The sequence below is a fragment of the Tachyglossus aculeatus genome, chromosome 11, assembly GCF_015852505.1.
Source record: "Tachyglossus aculeatus isolate mTacAcu1 chromosome 11, mTacAcu1.pri, whole genome shotgun sequence".
NCBI classification, from domain to species: domain Eukaryota; kingdom Metazoa; phylum Chordata; class Mammalia; order Monotremata; family Tachyglossidae; genus Tachyglossus; species Tachyglossus aculeatus.
The window spans coordinates 57,056,094-57,074,390 of NC_052076.1; the positions used below are offsets into that span (position 1 = coordinate 57,056,094).

Below are 18,297 nucleotides of genomic sequence, written 5' to 3' on the forward strand. Positions count from 1 at the left end.
ATCCCCATTTTACAGTTGAGGTAACTGAGGCACAGAGAAATGAAGTGACGTGCTCAAGATCACAAAGTAGACAGGATTAGAACCCAGGTCCTCCTGATTCCCAGGCCCGTGCTGTATCCACAGACGCCACAGGAGCCAGGCATAAAAAGAACTGGGAGTCATGGGCTGGGCTTCTTAGTCATCTTCGGTCACAGAGGGAGTCACACCACCAGTTGGGTGTGAATACGAAAGACATTTGCTCTAGATTCAGGAGCAGGTCTTGTATGAAGCCAGTCTGTCTTTTATGATGGGCAGTCAATCATATTTATTGAGCACTTACCGTGTGCAGTGTACTGTACTAAGTGCTAAGTTTACTGTACTAAGTGCTCTGCACACAGTAAGTGCTCAATAAATACAATTGATTGATTGATTGGGAGAGTACAGTACAACAATATAACAGTCACATTCCCTGCCTATAACACGCTTATGGTCTAGAGGAGGAGATGGACGTTAATATAAGTAGGAAAATTACAGATATGAACATAAGCGCAGTGGGGCTGGGGGGAGGAATGAATGAAGGGAGCAAGTTAGGGCGACGCAGAAGGAGAAGAGGAAAGGAAGGCTTAGTCAGGGAAGGCCTCTTGGAGGAGATGTGCCTTCAATTAGGTTTTGAAGTGGGAGAGCGAGTAATTTTCTGTCAGATATGGTGAGGGAGGGTGTTCCAGGCCAGAGGCAGAACATGGGCAAGAGGTCGGCGGCGAGATAGACGAGATGGGGGTACAATGAAAAGGTTAGCGTTAGGGAAGCAAAGTGTGTGAGCTCGGTTGTAGGAGAAAAATAGTGAGGTGACGTGGGAAGGGGCAAGGTGATTGAATGCTTTAAAGCCAATGGTGAGCCATGATGCCCACAGTGTAGATTTATTTCTATAGCAGCGTGAGAAGCAGCGTGGCTCAGTGGAAAAGAGCCCGGGCTTTGGAGTCAGAGGTCATGGGTTCTAATCCCAGCTCCACCTCTTGTCAGCTGTGTGACTTTGGGCAAGTCACTTTTTTTTTTTTGGATGGGATTTTATTAAGCGCTTACTATGTGCAAAGCACTGTTCTAAGCGCTGGGGAGGTTACAAGGTGATCAGATTGTCCCGCGGGGGGCTCACAGTCTTAATCCCCATTCTACAGATGAGGGAACTGAGGCCCAGCGGAGTGAAGTGACTTGCCCAAAGTCACACAGCTGGCAATTGGCAGAGCCAGGATTTGAACCCGTGACCTCCAACTCCAAAGCCCGGGCTCTTTCCACTGAGCCACGCTGCTTCTCTAACTTAACTTCACTTCTCTGGGCCTCAGTTACCTCATCTGTAAAATGGGGATTAAGACTGTGAGCCCCCCGTGGGACAACCTGATTACCTTGTATCCCCTCAGCACTTAGAACAGTGCTTGGCACATAGTAAGCACTAACAAATGCCATCATTATTATTATAGCAATATGGAGGCTTGACCCAAAAGTCACAGGTTGAAGAGAACTTTGGAGGGAATTTAATCCCAAGGAAGAATTAGCCTTGGAGCATCATTCTTGGTTAAGAAGTTGAGCACACATTATGGACGTGCTGAGAATTAGAGTGGAAACAGAAATGGCTTTTTTATGGTACTTGTTAAGCACTTTCTTTGTGCCAGGCACTGTTCTAAGCACTGGGGTAGATACAAGGTAATCAGGTTGGACACAGTTCATGTCCCACATGGGGCTCACATTCTTAAATCCCCATTATACAGATTAAGAGGTTGAACACACATTATGGACATGCTGAGAAGTAGAGTGGAAACAGAAATGGCCTTTTTTATGGTATTTGTTAAGCGCTTTCTACGTGCTGGTCTAAGCACTGGAGTAGATAACATGGTAATCAGGTTGGACACAGTCCATGTCCCATATCTGTAATTTATTGGTTTGCATTGATGTCTTTTTCCCCCACTCTGTACTGTAAACTCGTTGTGGGCAGGGAATGTGTCTGTTTATTGTTGTATTGGACTCCTCCAAGTGCTTAGTACAGTGCTCTGCACACAGTAAGCGCTCAATAAATACGATTGAATGAATGAATGAATGAACATGGGGCTCACAGCCTTAATCCCCATTTCACAGATAAGGTAACTGAAGCACAAAGAAGTTAAGTGACTTGTCCAAGGTCACACAGCAGACAAGAGGCGGAGCTGGGACTAGTATCCATGTCCATCTGACTCCCGGGCCCATATTCTGTCCACTAGGCTAAGCTACTTCTACACAATTCCAAATACTCTCCTTTTCCTCAGCGAATCTATAAGGTCCTGATCCAGAGAGGCCTTATAGAAGAAGATACAGTAGTTTGGCTGTCTTTGCCCTCTTGATTCCTGCTGAGGAAAGGACTGAACCAGTCACAGTAGAAGCAGCCTGGTGTAGTGAATAAACAGGCCTGGGAGAGTCAGAAGGTCATGGTTTCGAATCCTGCCTCTGCCACTTGTCTGCTGTGTGACCTTGGGCAAGTCGCTTAACTTCTCTGGGCTTCAGTGACCTCGTCTGTAAAATGGGGATTGAGACTGTGAGCCCCACTTGGGACAGGGGCTGTGTGTCCGATTTGCTTGAATCCACCTCAGCGTTTAGTGCAATGCCTGGAACGTGGTAATCGCATAACAAATACCATTATTATTATTATTATTATTATTATTATTATTATTATTATTATTAGTGTAGCTCCAAGTCCAAAGGGCCTAGACTGAGGTCCTTGTTCCAGAAACTCAGTGTCTGGAAGATGGTGATAATTTGATAATAATTGACCAAAACCCAAATGTAAACAGGTCACTGCAAGATGACAGTGCTCTATATCTCAAGAATTTCTTCCCCTGAATCCCGGCTACGCCACTCGTCAGCTGTGTGACCTTGGGCAAGCCACTTAATAATAATAATAATAATAATGGCATTTATTAAGTGCTTACTATGTGCAAAGCACTGTTCTAAGCGCTGGGGAGGGTACAAGGTGATAAGGCTGTCCCACGGGGGGCTCACAGTCTTCATCCCCATTTTACAGATGAGGAAACTGGGGCCCAGAGAAGTGAAGTGACTTGCCCAAAGTCCCACAGCTGACAAGTGGCAGAGACGGGATTGGAACCCATGACCTCTGACTCCAAAGCCCGGGCTCTTTCCACTGAGCCACGCTGCTTAACTTCTCTGTGCCTCAGTTACCTCATCTGTAAAATGGGGATTAAAATTGTGAGCCCCACGTGGGACAACCTGATCACCTTGTATCCTCCCCAGCGCTTAGAACAGTGCTTTGCACATAGTAGGCGCTTAATAAATACCATCATTATTATTATTATTATGAGAAAAAAGTCTCACCAAACATCTGGCATGACCCAAAGATAAAATGTTGTATGAGGAGAGTATCAGGTTATTGGGTCTGTTGATGCCGTAGTATGTTAGTGCAGAGCAGTGAGAAACACATGAGTTAGATGTTAAGATGTTATATTCACCAGAGTTTTCAGAATTCTATCTTCTGCCTAAGTTTTTTCTCCAAGAACACTGGACTAGTTTCTAGAATGGATGTAGCATGGTAGCTCTTCACTGTCATCAGGAACCTTCTGTGATTGAAAGGCCAAAAAAGAAACAGAAAAAGAACAGAGAAGCAGACTAGCGTAGTGGGCACAGCATGGGTGTAGGAGTTGGAAGGACCTGGATTCTAATCCTACCACTTTTCTGCTGTGTGACCTTGGTCAAATCACTTCACTTCTCTCTGCCTCAAGTAATAATAATAATAATGGCATTTATTAAGCGCTTACTATGTGCAAAGCACTGTTCTAAGCGCTGGGGAGGTTACAAGGTGATGAGGTTGTCCCACGTGGGGCTCACAGTCTTAATCCCCATTTTACAGATGAGGTAACTGAGGCCCAGAGAAGTGAAGGGACTTGCCCAAAGTCACACAGCTGACAATTGGCAGAGCCGGGATTTGAACCCATGACCTCTGACTCCAAAGCCCGGGCTTTGGAGTCATCAAAGTACCTCATCTGTAAAATGGGGATTAAGACTGTGAGCCCCTTGTGGGACAGGGACTGTGTCCAATCTAGTTAGCTTGTATCTACCCTAGCGCTTAGTACAATGCCTGACACATAGTAAGCTCCTAACAAATGCTACAAAAGCAAAGTAAAAAACATAGGGAAGGCTGAGAGCAGGGAGGATTTTACATTCACCCCCTGAAACATGTTTCCAACTGTTGTAGCATTAAAATCATTGCCGTCTTGGAAAAACATGATAGTGCTCTGCTTCGTGGAATTACCTTCAAGCAAGAATAAGTACTTTTATTACCCGTTTCATCTTCAAAGCACGTTCTCTTTATTTAATAGTTGTTACAACACTGCCAGATACATTCCTCCCAGGGTGGTTCACACATGAAACCAGCCTAAACTATAAGTCAGCCTCAGCCAAGGCAGCGACTCTCCCACCAAGCCCTTCACCCCATCTCTCTCCACAGGCTCTGCTTTCAGGTTTAGGGGCAGGATTAAAATTAAGGAAAGAAAGAGACCTGGCCAATGATTTGTCTGATCGGTGTAATGCCTGCCCGTAGGACAAGGTCAATAATTAGCACCGACTGTTGATGAGCTGACTCCTTCTGAAGTTGACTTGGAAAGGATGGAGAAGACTGTCTTTGAAGCTTGGATTTGTATGTCGGAGACTTTCTGACTGACCTGAACAGACTCCCAAAGGTATGGGAGGTGATAACATCCCTCCAGTGATCAGGAAAGATCAAAGGGTGAACCTGAGATTCCACGGGAGCTTTGAGGCCTTCCTCCCCAACTCCCTCCAAATTGCAAACTGTAATATGCAGGCCCCACTCTTCCCCTCCCTGAGAAAGCCAACACCATGTGGAAAAGACCTGGATCACCTAAATTGCTTTTTTTAAAAAATGGTATTTGTTAAGTGCTTACTCTGCGCCGGGGACTCCTAAGCACTGAGGTAGACACAAGCTAATCAAGTTGGACACAGTCCACGTCCCACGTGGCGCTCACAGTTTTAATCCCCCTTTTTTTCAGATGAGGTAACTGAGGTACGGAGAATTCATTCATTCATTCATTCAATCGTATTTATTGAGCACTCACTGTGTGCAGAGCACTGTACTAAGCGCTTGGGAAGTACAAGTCGGCGACATCTAGAGACGGTCCCTACCCAACAGCGGGCTCACAGTCTAGAAAGGGGAGACAGAGAACAAAACAAAACATATTAACAAAATAAAATAAATAGAACAAATATGTACAAATAAAATGGAGTAATAAATACATACAAACATATATACAGGTGCTGTGGGGAGGGGGAGATGCGTAAGGACGTAACCTGCAGAGATAATTAAATGATGGCAGAGTAGGGCACTGGAGGATGCCAACATTTTATTCTCTACTTCAGAGATTACCTATATGAACCCGAATTTACTTACGTTCTTTTTAAAAAATTCCTGATTTTGGTACTTTGGAAATCCTGCAGTTCACATGTTTTTTCCAATAATTATGGTATTTGTTAAGCTCTTACTATGTGCCGAGCACTGTTCTAAGCACTGGGTAGTCAGGTTGTCCCATGTGGGGCTCACACACAGTCTTAATCCCCATTTTACATGTGAGGTAACTGAGGCACAGAGAAGTTAAGTGGCTTAGCCAAGGTCACACAGCAGACAAGTGGCAGAGGCTGAATTAGAACACAGGTCCTTCTGGCTCCCAGTCCCGTGAGGCCATGCTGCTTATTTGGTTCCTCTTGTTTTCAGAAGGTAGTAAACTCATTATGGGCAGGGAACATGTCTCCAACTCTGTTATATTGTACTCTCCCAAGCACTTAGTAGAGTACTCTACACACAGTAAGCCCTCAACAAATACCATTGATGACGACAGGTTACAAAAAGAAGTAACACTATAAAATTTAAACTATGACCAAAAGGGAGGCGAGTCTGGGATGGGAGTGGGTTAAATTGGAGCCTAGCCTTCAGTGAACATGAATGAAAGACGTGCTTGCCTAATTCTCCTTAAATATCTTAAAGGAAAGCTGCTGTTCTCTATTCTCACTGAAGCCAGGATAAAAAGAAATTGACTTAGGTTGCAGCAGGAAATAAGTTTTGACTTCAGGGGACAGGAGACATTATTATGCATTACCACAAAAAGTTGCAACATTTCCTTCTCTAAATATTTTCAAGGACAGAGTAGATAACTATCTGCTTGAGATTAGGTACAGGCAGTTTTGCATAACGTGGTTTCATGACCCATTTTAAATATAACTTGATGTTTTAAAATAGAGAATGTTCTTCCCACAACAGAGTCTGTTGTGGTATAACCCAAACCACAAGCTGGCACAGGTAGATGTGATTTAGGAAGAAAGTGTGTGTGTGTGTGTGTGTGTGTGTGTGTGTGTGTGTGTGTGTGTGTGTGTGTGTGTGTGTGTGTGTGTGTGTGTGTGTGTGTGTGTGTGTGTGTGTGTTTATTTTTTAATGGTATTTGTTAAGCACTTACTATGTGCCGGGCACTGTGATAAGTGCTGGGATAGATACAAGATAAGTGGGATGGACAAAGTCTCTGTCCCACATAGGGCTCACATAATAATAATTATGTATCTGTTAAGTGCTCACTATGTGCCAAGCACTGTACTAAATGCTGGGGAAGATACAAGATAATCAGGTCTCACTGAGCCTCACAATCTAAGTAGAAGGGAGAACAGGTATCGAATCCTCGTTTTGCAGATGAGGGCACTGAAGTAGGAAGAAGTTAAGTGGTTTGCCCAAGGTCATATAGCAGCTGATGGTGAAGTTGGGATTAGAACCCAGGTCCCCTGATTCCCAAGCCTCTGCTCTTTCCATTAGGCAACGCTGTCTCCCTACATAAATATCATCATCATCAATCGTATTTATTGAGCGCTTACTGTGTGCAGAGCACTGTTTAAATATCTTTATACTCCACTCTTTCCCCTACCAGAAATTTATTTTATTGTAATGTCTCTCTCTCGCTGTAGACTGTAAACTCCTTGTGGGCAGGAATCACGTCTACTGACTCCATTACAAGCACTTAGTACAGTGCTCTGCAAGCAGTAAACACTCAATAAGTACCATTGATTGATTGACTGAGTGATTGATTGTGGCACTGGCCAACCCACGATCACTAAAATCAATTCCTTTACACAGGTTCAAAGTCCTGAAGTCTTAGGACTGAGGCTTATCAGTCTGTCTTGATGAGAGCTGCCATCATCACTTGAGTGTCTTTGTGTTTTCCATGACCTCTGACTTCCAAGTTGGTGTTTTTAGTGGAAAGAGCATGGGCTTGGAAGTCAGAGGTCATGGGTTCTAATCCTGACTCCGCCATTTGTCAGTTGTGTGACTTTGGGCAAGTCTCTTCATTTCTCTGTGCCTCAGTTACCTCATCTGTCAAATGGGGATGAAGACTGTGAGCCCCATATGGGACAACCTGCATCTACCCCAGTGCTTAAAACAGTGCTTGGCACATAGTAAGCATTTATCAAATGTCATCATCATCACCATCATCATCATCACCACAGTCTCTTCTAGACTGTGAGCCCACTGTTGGGTAGGGACTGTCTCTATACGTTGCCAACTTGTACTTCCCAAGCGCTTAGTACAGTGCTCTGCACACAGTAAGTGCTCAATAAATATGATTGATTGATTGATCAACATTTTACAATGTTTAATGTGGTAAAATAATGAGTGGCAGAAGTATAAAGCACATTGATGCTGGTGGACATTTTAGCAATTTGTATCAACAATTATCAGTGACACTGGTACTGACAAATGGTCTGCTGCCTAACTCTTTCATTCCCATTGAGTCGATAGTGACTGTAGTGTGTGGGCCCGGGAATCAGAAGGACCTGAGTTCTAATCCAGCTCTGCCACATGTCTGCTGATTGAGACTGTGAGCCCCACTTGGGACAGGGACTGTGTCCAACCCAATTTGCATGTACCTACCCCAGTGCTAAGAACGGTACCATAATTATTATTATTAAGGCACTGAAGTACGAACACCCTTCCCAGGAGGAGGAAGGGGTAATGCTCTAAGGCTTTATACTCCTCTAGACTGTAAGCTCCTTGTGGGCAGGGAATGTGTCTACCCACACTGTGGTATTGTACTCTCCCAAGTGCTTAGTATAGCACTCTACCCAAACAGTACGTGCTTAATAAATATTCAAGCAGTACATGCTTAATAAATACCCAAACAGTACATGCTTAATAAATATCATGGAGGATTGATGATGATTATGAGAGAAACTCAAGAAAGAGGTGCTAAGGAGGCATGTCAATTGAAGTAGGCAAGTAGCAATAGTGAATGGTCTTTTGAGCCGTGGCCCAACTACTAATAGTTTCAAGAGGAACTGGAATTTTACCCTTAACTCTCTCTGCCAACATTGGGCCCATTTGGCCCTGATTAATTACAAGAGGCACAGTTCCATCTTGCTGACTGATGATCATAATACCCTCAATGCTTCTGGAAGTTCCCATAAGTCAACTAACTGGTTGAAACCCAATAAAAGACAATCCAATCGCAGCATACATTCAAACTTGGCCCGGCTACCAAGCGAAGAGCCAGTTCATTCGTCTCTGCACCGCTTTTTTTTCCCCAAAAATAATTGGGAAAATTTTCTATAATGAAAAGATGTCATCTTGGAAGGTGGCTGTAATCGGTCCGATCTACATTCTAGCGTTGTAAAACACATGAAGATATTTTCCAAGCCCAGCCTCAGTTTTCAAGTATACTAGGTTCTTCCAGATTGTGAGCCTCATCTTAGACTATGAGCCTCTTATGGGACAGGGACTGTGTCCGACTTGAATGTTTTGTGTCTGCCCCAGTGTTCAGCATATGTGACTGCTTAACAAATAGAATTACTATCATTCTAGAACACAGTGGTTACATTCTTGAACTTCATAATAATAATAATAAGTACTTGCTAAGTGCTTTTTATGCATCAAGCACTGTCCTAAGCGCTGGGGTAGATACAAGCTAATGAGGTTGGACACAGTCTGTGTCCCACATGGGGCTCACACTCTTTTCCCCATTTTACAGATGAGGGAACTGAGGCCCAGAGAAGTGAAGTGACTTGCCCACGATCACACAGCAGACAAGTGGCGGAGCTGGGTTTAGAATCAATCAATCAATCAATCGTATTTATTGAGCGCTTACTGTGTGCAGAGCACTGTACTCCGTGCTCTATCCGACTCCCTGCAGTGATTTCATGCGGGTCTACAGAAACGAATGTAACATCTCCTTCCCTGGACATTTTTATGGGCAGAAGAGATGTGCATTTCTTTCAAGATGGGTTCAATTCTGCCCCGCCTGGGTAGCACACACCAGAGTAGTGAACACACTCACCTTCAAGAGACTCTTCTCCGTCGCCTGAGTGGGATTTAAGACCAAATCCTGTCCAGTTCCTATGAACCCCAAACCCCCACTGGTCTTAGATGTGGTAATGTTTCCATACTCAAGGCATCTAACCAGTTTGACATTCTGCACCTTCTGGTGACCTTATGAAATATCACTGGACTTGGCTTGCTTCAGACTGGATTGGATAACTTCTGGCGATTCCTTTCAGCCCCGGGAGTCTTTGATCCTCTGGGCTCGGTTCTCTTCGTGGCCAAAAAGCTGCTCTCCATGAGGGAAGCACCATGTTCTAATGGAGGACAGAGAGGGGAGTCAGAGGACTTTGGGTTCTTATCTTCTCTAATCTAGAGAAGCAGCGCGGTTTAGCGTCAAGAGCTTGGGCTTGGGAGTCACAGGACGTGGGTTCTAATCCCGGCTCCGCCACTTATCTGCGGTGTGACCCTGGGCAAGTCACTTCACTTCTCTATGCCTCATTTCCCTCATCTGTCATCATCATCATCATCATCAATCGTATTTATTGAGCGCTTACTGTGTGCAGAGCACTGTACTAAGCGCTTGGGAAGTACAAGTTGGCAACATATAGAGACAGTCCCTACCCAACAGTGGGCTCACAGTTTAAAAGGGGGAGAACACTGACTTGTTCCATTTGCTCTTCCTCTGTCCCAACCACGGAGCACTTATGCAAATATCTGTAATTTTGTTTATTTGTACTGACTTCTGTCTCCCCTCCTCTATACTATCAGCTCTTTGTGGGGATGAAGACTGTGAGCCCCACGTGGGACAACCTGATTACCTTGTACCTACCACGGTGCTTAGAACAGTGCTTGGCACGTAGTAAGCCCTTAACAAATACCACCATTATTATTATTATTATTAATGTCTGTCTCCCCTTCTCCCCTGTAAACTCTTTGTGGAGAGGGAACCTGCCTACCTACTCTGTTCTACTGTACTCTCCCAAGTGCATAGTACAGTGCTCTGTGCACAATAAGTGCTCAGTAAATACCACTGATTGACTGAAGACCACTGACTCCTAATATTCAACTCTAACTGTTCTCCCTCCTACTTAGACTGTGAGCCTCATGTGGAACCTGATTTTCTTGTATCTATCCCAGTGCTTAGAACACTGCTTGGCACATAGTAAACGCTTAACAAATACAATATGTTGCCAACTTGTACTTCCCAAGCGCTTAGTACAGTGTTCTGCACACAGTAAGCGCTCAATAAATACGATTGAATGAAATACGAGAATTGATATTATTATTATTACATATTGTGCATCCCAGGCAAGAGCATTAATTCTGTGAGCCCCACATGGAATGTGGATTGAGTCCAACCTGATTATCTTGTATATACCCCAGTGCTTTGTACAGTGCCTGGCACATAGAAAGCGCTTAACAAATGTCATTTTAAAAAAAAGCACCTCACAGGCGGGGAATGAACTCCCAACCAACTCACAGATGTCTCAGTGACTCTCCAAAACAGGTGCTTCTGAAGTTGGCTACACTTTGGCCAGTCAGTTCAAATATTCCAATCACACGGTAGCGTCTGATGCTACCTACGCCCCAGGATGGCTTATAAAAAGGGGTTATAAAAAAGCATAAACTACGGTGCCTGGAATAGCTTCACTGCAGATAACTTTTATCGTTAAACCCAGGGGCACGCTGGGCCGAGGAAGCCAGGTGAAGATGCACCTCAGGCCCTTGGCTGTCTTAAGTTCCATTGGTCTCAACCTCCTTTTATTATTAAATGCTCTGTGGGCTCTAATTGCCACTTGGCGATCCAGGTCTGTCAGTGTTAGCCACCCCTGATTATACCTTTACAAAAAATGATTTACTACTGAGGGCATGGAAGGCATTTTTCTGTGAAAACCAAATAAAGATAGGATGTTTCTTGGATTGTGGATTAAAACCAAAAAAACAACCAAAGTTTTAGAGGCATTGAGAAGCCGTGAAACCTAGTGGAAAGAGCCTGGGCCTGTTCATTCATTCATTCAATCGTATTTATTCATTCACTCAGTCACACTTATTGAGGGCTTACTGTAGAGGTCATGGGTTCAAATCCCAGCTCTGCCAACTGTCAGCTGTGTGACTTTGAGCAAGTCACTTAACTTCTCTGTGCCTCAGTTACCTCATCTGTAAAATGGGGATTAAAATTGTGAGCCCCCCGTGGGACAACCTGATTACCTTGTAACCTCCCCAGCGCTTAGAACAGTGCTTTGCACATAGTAAGCACTTAACAAATATTGACATTATTATTATTATTATTATTATTATTATTACTATGTGCAGAGCACTGTACTAAGCACTTATTGAGCGCTTACTGCGTGCAGAGCACTGTACTAAGTGCTTGGAAAGTACAGTTTGGCAACAAATAGAGACAATCCCTATTCAGCAATGTGCTCACAGTCTAGAAGGGGGGAGACAGACAACAAAACAAGACAAGTAGACAGGCATCAATAGCATCAGTATAAATAAATAGAATTATAGAGTTCTAATCCTGGCTCTGCCACTCGTCTGCTATGTGACCTTGGGCAAGTCACTTCAATTCTCTATGCCTCAGTTCCCTCATCCACATAATGGGGTTTCACTACCTTCTCTCTCCTACTTAGACTGTTAGCTACATGTGGGTCCTGATTATTTTCTAACTACCCGAATGCTTAGTATAGTGCTTGACCCATAGTAAGTGCTGTACAAATCCCACAAGTGTTTTTATTGCCCCAAAGAGAGAGACAGAAAGTAGAGGGGAATTTTTAATTTGCATTAATGTTTCTGGAAGGCTTTTCTGACACTGAAGTCCTCTGAACCTTCCCCTTTATGCTCTTGTCCAACGCTTCTTTGCTTTATTTTTCCTCCCACAAAAAGTACATGTAGAAATTGGACTTGAAAAACAATCTCCCTGAACCAGTAAGCTGAACTGTTGTCTTTCAGGAAAAACTTTCTCCACAGAAACTGAGGGCAATCAGGGTTCTGAGGAAGGAATTCCGACCTCAAGATGATGAAATAATAACAGCAGTAAAAGGATGTTGAAGGGGGAAAGAAAATCAAAACCCAAAGAAGTTTCTGTTTCTAAAAAGTGAATCGTATTAGTTCAAGCTGCAAACAAAAGGGGAACTCCGAAAGGGGCATTTTACATAGTGTAACCAAAGGAGACCTCCAAAAGGGATAATTTATGTAGTGCAAACATGTTGTCGTTGTCTACTTTCCATCCTACAGTGTGGCCTAGTAGAAGACCAAAGGCCTGCGAGTCAGAGAATCTGGGTTCTGATGCCGGCTCTGCCGTTAACCTACTGTGTGACCTTGGCCAGATTGCTTCACTTCTCTGTGACTCAATTCCCTCATCTGCAAAATAGGGATTCACTACCTGTGCTCTCTCCCGCTTCGAATGTGAGCCCCAAGTGGCGCCTGATTATCTTGTACCTATCCCAGCACTTAGAGCAGTGCTTAACAAATACCCCAATTATTATTATTATTGTTAACACCTTTTTCAATTTAGGAGCCAATCCTTCCACATTATAGTAAGAAAAACTGAGGCCCGGAGAAGTTAAATGATACCATCGAGGCCTCAAAAGCGTTCAATGGTTATTCCAGTACTGGATGGATTTTTCCAAAGCTGTGAGTAATTATTAGCATGGGCTCCAGCTTTCCACTGGCACTGAATGCAGTTTCCATGGTAATGCCTGGATCTGTGACTTGTTTGGGTTTTTTTAAACAGAATTATAGACTCACAGGGCTGGAAGAGACTCGGAAAAGTTATTCCCCACTCTCCAGAATCTATATATACGGTTTCTGGCAATCTATATGTCCTGGCATTTCTCCTTTCTTCCAAGGATTATGGAATCTTCAAGATGAGATCTGGCTTGGATCAAAGAGTAGGATTTTAGGATTTTCTTTTTTCTCTACCCTGACAACACGCCCCCACTTCCTCCCAACTCCTCTGCCACATCGATTCCCTAACTAAATAGGAAGGCGCGTGGCCTAATGGAAAGAAAGAGCACAGGCTCAGGAGTCAGAGGGCCAGTGTTCAAATACCATCTCCGCCAATTTCTGCTGTGTGACCTTGGACAAGTCACTTAATATCTCAGTGTCGCAGTTGGCTCATCTATAAAATGGGAAGTCAATACATGTTCTCTCTCCCATTTGGACTGTGAACCCCATGTGTCCTACCTGATTGACTTGTATCCCTACCTAATTGACTTGTATCTCTGCTTAGAACAGGGCTTGACACGTAGTAAATGCTTAACAAATACAATAAAATAAATTAAACATTTAAATCATAACTCCCTACAGCTAATAGTCCTTGACTAAGCTCTTCTTTCTTCTTCTCCCACTCCCTCCTGTGGTTCCCTGACTTGCTCCCTTTATTCATCCCCCTCCCAGCCCCACGGCACTTATGTCTATATCTGTAATTGATTTATTTATATTAACGTCTGTCTTCCCCTCTAGACTGTAAGATTGTTAAGGGCAAGGAATGTGTCTGTTTATTCGTATATTGTACTTTCCCAAGTGTTTAGTACAGTGCTCTGCACACAGTAAGCGCTCAGTAAATGAGAATGACTGACTGATTGACTTGATTGAGGGTGGGCATAGCTTGGTGGAGGAGAAAATGATGGCAAATTGTTGAAGAACTTGCCCATTCATTCATTCAATCATATTTATTGAGCACTTAGCGCTTGGTAGAGTATGATACAACAATAAACAGACACATTTGCTGCCCACAATGAGTTTACAGTCTAGAGGGGGAGAGAAAGCCTGGCAAAATTTCATAATGTAAGTTAAGGGGCATGACTTTTAATTACTCTAGCTGGCCCGCCTGTCCAAACTCTTTTACCCCGGTTCCTTAACGTCCCCCACTATGAAAACTGTTGAAGGGCCACCTTAGGAGCCAGCCAAGCAGACCACCGGCCGATGGGCTGAAGTTGGTGGGACCACCAAAGGCAAGGAGCTGGGCTGTTTCCTCAAGCGGGGCAGGGACTAAGCTTCTGGCTGCCCCTCTCCAGAGCTCCATGGAACTGTCTGTGATTCTGAGAGTTTGAGACACCATTTGTTTCCAACCCCTCAGAGGGTACAAACCTCAAGTTCAGTGTGGCAGTCTCACTTTGGCAGTTTCCCCTGCAATCTTGTAAGCAGGAAAATATCCTGCTTTTCGGAAAATCAACTACTTTATAGGCACTCCCTCCTGGGGAATTAGGGAATTTGTTGCCATCTATACACACCCTCCCTTCACTGTCACGTTGTTTCAAAAATGGAGCTTTTTTTTTTAAAAAAAAAGGTACTTGTCAAGTGCTTACTATGTGCCAGGCACTGTACTAAGTGCTGGGGTACATATAAGACACAGCCCACATTGGGCTCACAAAGGCTTAGTATAAGTGCTCTGCACACAGTAAGCACTCAATAAATACAACTGACTGACTAACTAGCTGACTGACAGTCAATCTTAGAACAGTGCTTGGCACATAGTAAGCGCTTAACAACTACCATAATTCTTATTAATCTCCATTTTGTAGATGAAGTAACTGACATACAGAAAAGTTAAGTGGCTTGCCCAAGATCACACAGCAGATAAATACGGGTGACAGGATTAGAACCCAGGTCATCTGGCTTCCTGGCCTGTGCTCTTTCCACTAGATCACGCTGCCTCTGTCAGCATTCATACTTTCTCACAGCATCTCATGACTGGGATCTATAGTATTGGTAGTATTGTAGTCTTGTATTGCATGAAGATAATAAATAATTTAAGAACAGGTTCCCTATCTACTGGTATTTTGTCATAGCACTCTGCTGTTTTTAGGGATCTAATAATAATAATAATGATGGTATTTGTTAAGTGCTTACTACGTGCAAAGCACTGTTCTAAGCGCTGGGGAGGTTACAAGGTGATCAGGTTGTCCCACAGGGGGCTCACACAATTTTAATCCCCATTTTACAGATGAGGTAACTGAGGCACAGAGAAGTTAAGTGACTTGCCCAAAGTCACACAGCTGACAGTTGGCGGAGCCGGGATTTGAACCCATGACCTCGGACTCCAAAGCCCGTGCTCTTTCCACTGAGCCACGCTGAGCTAGTACCCCTCTCAGGGTAGCATCTGGAGAGTTTCCAGTACTCTCCAGGCTCGGTTATGGGACGGAGAGTCAAGCAGAGGCCTATCCATTCCATTCCTAGCTTGGCCAGTGGCTAGCGAGTGGAAGGCAATCTGCTATAATTCAAAACTCACCCGTGCTGAGCAGCAGCGGCACGGGAGAAAGCCGAAGGCGGAGACTCAAGTTGACTGCGCGGAACGTGGCAATGGTAAACCACTTCTGTATTTTTACCAAGAAAACTCTATGGATGCACTACCAGAACGATTGACTGTGAGCCCACTGTTGGGTGGGGACCGTCTCTATATGTTGCCAACTTGTACTTCCCAAGCACTTAGTACAGTGCTCTGCACACAGTAAGCGCTCAATAAATATGATTGATTGATTGCAGATGGAGGTAGGGCGTTCTGGGAGAGATGCGTCTGTGGTGTCGCTGTGGGTTGGAGATGACTCGATGGCATAAGATGAGAAATGAGACATGAGATAGTAGGAATGCTTATCCATTGCCGAGTTGGACTTGGACTAAGTACCTTTCTCTGAGTCCAGGTGCTTGAAGGCAGGCAAAAGGTCTTCTAGCTCACACCCTGAAAGAAGGAAGTACCATTTAAATAAAAAATCTAGCCTTTTTTTTTTTTTAACAACCCCTCTTCTCCTAGCTGGCTTGGGGCACCAAGTTATTTTGCCACCCAGTGACAATACATTTCCCAAACCCACCTTCTCCAGGAGGCACTTCCCAACTAATTCCCACTGCCTATAGTCATTTCATCCCAACAGCCACCGGTAGTATTGATATACAGATCAATTTTGTCCGTAAAATTCTTGGCACTAAGTGCTTGGCATTGTTCTAAGCTCTGGTGTAGATACAAGTTAATCAGGTTGGACACAGTCCCTGTCCCACATGGGGTTCACACTCTTAATCCTAATTTTACTAATGAGGGAACTGAGGCCCAGAGAAGTGAAGCGACTTGGCCAAGGTCACACAGCAGACAGGTGGCAGAGCTGGGATTAGAACCCAGGTCCTTCTGACGTCCAGGCCTGTGCTCTATACCCTAAGCCACGTATCTCACCCCTGCCTGCCTGCCTGTCGTCTTGTTGTACCTACTGCTCCAGCAGGAACGTAGTTAGCCAGAACAGGAAAGGATGGTCAAGCCACTGGTATTAAAATCAACTTTCAGGTGGATTCTTCGAGACTGAACCGAGGCTCATTCATCGTTTATGACAGAAGATTCATGCGAACGTTATATTAACTTACAAATTCATTTTATCTATTAATCATTTTTTCCATACTCTTGCTGTTATCAGTTGGGGCTACAGTTTCCTCCTCCTTCTCCATTATTCGATTTATGCCTACCTGTTTCCCAGTTAGGTTGGAAGATCCTTAAGGGCAGGAACCATGTCTTTGATTTGTATTAAACTATCCCTAGTGGGTAGTTCAGTGCTCTGCACACAGTAGATTCTTCATGAATATTATTGCTAATAATGATAGTGATATTAAATAAGTTTATTAATAATGCCCTCTACTCTGTAAGATCATTGTGGGTAGGGATCATATTGACCTACTGTCTTGTACTGTATTCTCCCAAGCACTTAGTACTGTGCAATAAAATCCATTAATTGATTGTGGTATTTGTTAAATCCTTACTATGGGTCAAATACTGTGCTAAGCACTGAGGTAGAGCAGTGTGGCCTAGTGGATAGAGCACGGGCCTGAGAGTCAGAAGGATCTGGGTTCTAATCTCTGCTCCGCCACTTGCCTGCTGTGTGACCTAAGGCAAGTCATTTCACTTCTCTATACCTCAGTTACCTCATCTGGAAAGTGAGGATTAAGACTGTGAGCCCCAAGTGCTGGAAAGAGCCCGGGCTTTGGAGTCAGAGTTCATGGGTTCTAATCCCGCCTCTGCCAATTGTCAGCTGTGTGACTTTGGGTAAGTCATTTCACTTCTCTGGGCCTCAGTTCCCTCATCTGTAAAATGGGGATTAAGACTGTGAGCCCCCCATGGGACAACCTGATCACTTTGCAAACTCCCCAGCGCTTAGAACAGTGCTTTGCACATAAAAGTGTTTAATAAATGCTATTATTATTATTGTTATTATTAAGGGAAGGGGAAGGGGAGAAATGGGAGGGGGAAAGGGAGAGAAGGGGAGGGGAGGGAAAGGAAGGCAGGGGAGGGAAGGGAAGGCAGGGAAGGGAAGGCAGGGGAGGGAGGGGAGGGAAGGCAAGGCAGGGGAGGGAAGGAGGGGAGGGAAGGGAAGGCAGGGGAGGGAGGGAAGGGAAGGGGGAAGAGGGGAGGGAGGAAAGAAAAGGAAGGGGAGGAAGGGAAGGAAGGGGAGGGGGAAGAGGGAAGGGAAGGGGGAAGAGGGAAGGGAAGGGGGAAGAGAGGAGGAAGGGAAGGAAGGGGAGGGAGGAAAGAAAAGGAAGGGAAGGAAGGGGAGGGGGAAGAAGGAAGGGAAGAGGGAAGGGAAGGGGGAAGGGAAGAGGGAAGGGAAGGGGGAAGAGAGGAGGAAGGGAAGGAAGGGGAGGGAGGAAAGAAAAGGAAGGGGGGGAAGAAGGAAGGGAAGAGGGAAGGGAAGGAAGGGAAGGAAGGGGAGGGAGGGAAGAAAAGGAAGAGAGGGAAGGGAAGGAATGGGAGGGAGGAAAGAAAAGGAAGAGAGGGAAGGGAAGGAATGGGAGGGAGGAAAGAAAAGGAAGGGAAGGAAGGGAAGGGTAAGAAAGGAAGGGAAGGGGACGAAGGGAAGGGAGAGAGGGAAGGGGGTGGGGGCCTGGAGGTGAGGGGCGGGAAGTAAAGGGCCAGAGAGGAGAAGGCCGGGCCGGGCCGGGCCGGGCCGGGCCGGGCATGCGGGTGAGGGCGGCCCCCGGCGAGGGCCTGTGCAGGCCGAGTGGGC

The 18,297-nt window shown here is 44.9% G+C and overlaps 1 non-coding gene across 1 annotated transcript; it reads left to right on the forward strand.

Moving 5' to 3' along the window:
* The first annotated feature begins 15,404 nt into the window (after nucleotides 1-15,404).
* On the forward strand, nucleotides 15,405-15,541 carry LOC119935301. Its single transcript, XR_005453186.1, has one exon. It is a non-coding gene; the product is annotated as a small nucleolar RNA SNORA7 (small nucleolar RNA).
* Nucleotides 15,542-18,297: the final 2,756 nt, after the last annotated feature.